This window comes from Ochlerotatus camptorhynchus, unplaced genomic scaffold (genome assembly GCF_037179485.1).
Source record: "Ochlerotatus camptorhynchus isolate MF236.1 unplaced genomic scaffold, CSIRO-AGI_Acam_v1.1 ptg000360l, whole genome shotgun sequence".
NCBI classification, from domain to species: Eukaryota; Metazoa; Arthropoda; class Insecta; order Diptera; family Culicidae; genus Ochlerotatus; species Ochlerotatus camptorhynchus.
In genome coordinates this window covers 1031921-1037418 of record NW_027040848.1, presented here as the reverse complement: position 1 = coordinate 1037418, position 5498 = coordinate 1031921, and positions in this window count along the sequence as shown.

The following is a 5498-nucleotide window of genomic DNA, read 5'->3' as shown; positions in this document are numbered from 1 at the left end:
GGGCCATAACAAGGCCACGAAATTTGTGTACAAAAAGTGATAGGCCCGTTTCAATGACAGATAGCGGACATGAAGAACCAGTGGAGGTGCCGGGCAAAGGTGTTTATCCTAGACAAATGGTAAGTTACAAATTCGCTGTTGTCCATGTCGTAGACGCCGTCGTAGTCGCTGTCGTAATCGCCGTCGTAGTCGTAGGCAGTACCGTTAGTATATTTAAAATTAACCACCAACCGCTGAAAATATGAATTATCACGTATTTCTGTTGTTCATTACATGCCAAGTAAAATTCGAGAACGTAATTTCATTTGAATAGCTTGTTCAACCAGGTCTTAAACAATCGTCACGTCGGCCATAGCTTGTTATGATTACCTGAACCGTGCGTAAAGAGAAAATCGAAACATTTAACGTCGCGTGAAAATGGATCTTAATGAAGGCCTCTTTCATAGCTTTTAGTTTAAGGATTTCAAAGATCGTCGATTGCAGTGGCTTGCTTACTGAGCAGAAAATCGCGGTCCCAGATCCTTTCATATTAAAAATGTATGGTTAGATCGCTTGTTTATCGTGTATTTCGTAAAACTTTTCGTTGTCGTCGGTGCCGGGTCTGAATAGTCATAAAAACTTGACGCTATAATGTGATATAATGGGCTCGGTGGCCTTAGCACAACCGGTTTCGCTTACTGAGCAGAACATCATGAGTCTAATCGCAAGCCCATCCACATTCAAGATTCGTCAATCGTTTTATTTGTTAACATGACTACATGGTAATAACAGCAACTCGATGATTAAAAAGGAGCTCGTCTGCCTAGTGGCAAACGTTTTTTCTTACTGAGCAGAAGACCGTGGGTTCGATCCCAAGCTCCTTCGCGTTATATGATTGTTAGGACATCAATTCAGCTTATCGTTTACCAAAACGAACCCTGCTGCAAACCCAACCCTATTACCCAATATCCCAGTGATTCCTTGTGGAAGTGCAGAGGTGTTCTTGGCTTCCAACAATGCGAGTGTCACGTCAACACATTCCTACTTCTTCCTTTCTTAAACTGTGTTCGGGCGCGGCCGGCGCTGGTATTGCCTAGTTTGAGATCACCAGTTTTTACACATTGTGGATGATTGCTAGTCCCAAGCATCGTCTATTGGTTCTCTGTGTAATTACAGCTGGTCTGGCAATAACAGAGTAGCAACCGTGGGCGGTCAATCATGCTCATGCTTATATTTATGTTAGTGCAGACAACGGAGTGAATACACATTTTCTTTTTCCGATATCCCCAACAATTCGCTCTAATACTCATTTGTATCAAGTTCATTTTTTTCTGAAATATTTTTTAAATTAAATCTCTTATTCTTCACAATTCTGTCTTTCAGATAGCATTTGGCCTAGTGACGTTAATCTCTGTTACTCAATAAATTCTAGGGCTTTGAATACAAAAGATGTTTCGAGCATAAACAGTGGTAGAATTTGATTCTAAAAAGTATCTCGAAAAATTAATAAATGGTTTTCAACTCAAAGAGTTGATTTTTTTCTTTTGCTTTAGAAAATACTTTCTGTAATTTTGCTTTTGTTTTTTCGACAAAAAAAACTCCTAAATTTTACAGGTGGCCGCGTTCTAAAAAATGCGTATAATTTCGTTTTTTGTTGAATATTTACAACCGGGAAATTTCTATGATTTGAACCGGAAAAAACCTGTAAAACGGGAATTTCTAAATGAAAAGTCACTGGTCACCCTGTACGAGTGACCTACACTTTTGCGAATTTAAGTGAACGGTACTCAAATATTAGTTAGTTTCATTAGCAGTTAAGTTTATTTTAACCGCACGCTATTTCTAAATAACCCAAATTTGAGTAGGATCCGTCTGAAAGCGTTTAAATTAGGGCTACCCTAAATTGAGCAAACAAAGAACTGACAAGATGAAAAATTTAAAACATCGTGCGGATTCAGGTCGATGTTTTCCATTCGTCATCATTGGGTTTACTCATTTTGGGGTACCCTAATTTTGACGGATATGAATAGATTCTACTCAAATTTGGGTTGTTTAGAAATAACGTGTGTACCCGTCTTTTCACGCAAAGATTAAAATTTTGCCTACGGGACTTTTCAGTAGAGTGAAAGGATAAAAAACGATTCGCTATGTTTCACGAAATTCGACATTTTCCTATGGGATTTTCCTGTAAGAATAAAGAGTTGCAGAGTCGTTGTCACCGAAAATGGTTTGACCAATACCAAAACAAAGCTATCAAATAAAGTTCGTAGGCCATAATTAGTAACACGTCTCAAAATGACGTCCCTAATGTTCGGTCCATAGCTATAGAGAGCTAAAAGCGTTAAATCTTTATTACGATATCATGTTACAAAAAGGTAAGACCTTTCAATTCATTAAATTATAAGGGTTTTTTGTATAACCACCGCAGTGTAGATTTTCTTGAGTGCAATAATACGGCAATTTCATTGAAAAAAGCAATAAATGTTTGAAATTTGTCCTAAAAATAGGCAATTTACGGATTACAATTTTACAGCAGACGTGGTATTAGTTTTTCATTACTATTGTGTATTATTGCTGAATCAATAAGTTTATTGCTTGATAGGACGAAGTGACTTGTGCGAAATGTCATCCGCTCAAAAAAAGTAAGGATAATATGGTTACATTTAAATGCCTTCAAGTACACTGAAAAGGTTTCTGAAGATAATGTATGTCCATCTTAAACAAAGTAAAAGTAAAAGAAGAGCTGCAAATGGAGCACATGGGATACGACAATGGAGTGATGCTCGTTCAGAAAATACCTGGAGACACTGTCTATTTTCCGCACTGGTGCTACGGTTTTATAAGATGGAACTAGGATCTCAAGACATCATACAAAGATAATGAACGTAGAAATGTCGTAGAACACATCAGAAATAACATGGGAGACTTTCGGGAGGCTAGTAGTGACTATCAGTGATATAGAGCAGGAGTTCACAAATAGGCTCGAAAATTGGATAGAAGGGTGTTGCTCATAGGGGAAATGGATGTAATGTCGGCCTAAATGCCCCAAATTAGGGCCCATACATAAATTCAGCAATCGACTAAATTTTCAATAGCGATCAAACATATTCATTAGCACCGTCCCAATGACGCGATCATCTAGATAAAATTGAAAAATAACAGATTTTAGCGATGGGCCCAATCTTATATCCAAAGGCCAACATTAGAGTAATTTCCCTTAAAAACGCATTTTTTGATTTTACTCAAAAGTGCCAAGATCTTTCTGGGCTACAACCCTGGATTTTCAAGATTTTTAAGATTTAAACTTTCAGAAGAAATTACTCCACAACCAAATAAGCTATTCGTGATATAAGAACGCCAATCTAAAGATTTTTTGTTTGTTAATTCACATAGATGTACTCACACTTTGTTTTTGTTAAAGTAACGACAGTAAACAGTAAACTAATTAAATAAATTAAAGGGTATTATTCAAGTAGCAGCAATTTTATATACGTACCTGCTAATGTATCTGATTTCATCGTACTTCTTAAGCGTAACGTTTTGGCTGTATTCCATAAGAACGTATTTTTCACTTCTAGGACCACAATTAAGTTATAGACAGAAGTAAATAAATGAGCTAGTTTTGATTTCTTATAATGAGTATCCTGCCCAGAACATGTGAAACATAACATACAAGAAAAAAAAATTAAATAGAATTCATTTTCCACCAGAAAAGCTCAAAACTACCACTCACTCATTTGGTCATATCTCAAATACTATCTGTCCAAATCATTTTCCTTTGGAAACATATTAAGTAGAAGAGTTTTTTGAATTGTGGTGTAAATTTGAGCCCAAAATATTAGGAAATTAAAAATCCCGGCCATGGTGAAAATATGCCATTTTATGAAAATTTGGATACCTACCGATAATCAGCCTGTTTACTGTAGTTATGCGAGTGTCACGTCAACACATTCCTACTTCTTCCTTTCTTAAACTGTGTTCGGGCGCGGCCGGCGCTGGTATTGCCTAGTTTGAGATCACCAGTTTTTACACATTGTGGATGATTGCTAGTCCCAAGCATCGTCTATTGGTTCTCTGTGTAATTACAGCTGGTCTGGCAATAACAGAGTAGCAACCGTGGGCGGTCAATCATGCTCATGCTTATATTTATGTTAGTGCAGACAACGGAGTGAATACACATTTTCTTTTTCCGATATCCCCAACAATTCGCTCTAATACTCATTTGTATCAAGTTCATTTTTTTCTGAAATATTTTTTAAATTAAATCTCTTATTCTTCACAATTCTGTCTTTCAGATAGCATTTGGCCTAGTGACGTTAATCTCTGTTACTCAATAAATTCTAGGGCTTTGAATACAAAAGATGTTTCGAGCATAAACAGTGGTAGAATTTGATTCTAAAAAGTATCTCGAAAAATTAATAAATGGTTTTCAACTCAAAGAGTTGATTTTTTTCTTTTGCTTTAGAAAATACTTTCTGTAATTTTGCTTTTGTTTTTTCGACAAAAAAAACTCCTAAATTTTACAGGTGGCCGCGTTCTAAAAAATGCGTATAATTTCGTTTTTTGTTGAATATTTACAACCGGGAAATTTCTATGATTTGAACCGGAAAAAACCTGTAAAACGGGAATTTCTAAATGAAAAGTCACTGGTCACCCTGTACGAGTGACCTACACTTTTGCGAATTTAAGTGAACGGTACTCAAATATTAGTTAGTTTCATTAGCAGTTAAGTTTATTTTAACCGCACGCTATTTCTAAATAACCCAAATTTGAGTAGGATCCGTCTGAAAGCGTTTAAATTAGGGCTACCCTAAATTGAGCAAACAAAGAACTGACAAGATGAAAAATTTAAAACATCGTGCGGATTCAGGTCGATGTTTTCCATTCGTCATCATTGGGTTTACTCATTTTGGGGTACCCTAATTTTGACGGATATGAATAGATTCTACTCAAATTTGGGTTGTTTAGAAATAACGTGTGTACCCGTCTTTTCACGCAAAGATTAAAATTTTGCCTACGGGACTTTTCAGTAGAGTGAAAGGATAAAAAACGATTCGCTATGTTTCACGAAATTCGACATTTTCCTATGGGATTTTCCTGTAAGAATAAAGAGTTGCAGAGTCGTTGTCACCGAAAATGGTTTGACCAATACCAAAACAAAGCTATCAAATAAAGTTCGTAGGCCATAATTAGTAACACGTCTCAAAATGACGTCCCTAATGTTCGGTCCATAGCTATAGAGAGCTAAAAGCGTTAAATCTTTATTACGATATCATGTTACAAAAAGGTAAGACCTTTCAATTCATTAAATTATAAGGGTTTTTTGTATAACCACCGCAGTGTAGATTTTCTTGAGTGCAATAATACGGCAATTTCATTGAAAAAAGCAATAAATGTTTGAAATTTGTCCTAAAAATAGGCAATTTACGGATTACAATTTTACAGCAGACGTGGTATTAGTTTTTCATTACTATTGTGTATTATTGCTGAATCAATAAGTTTATTGCTTGATAGGACGA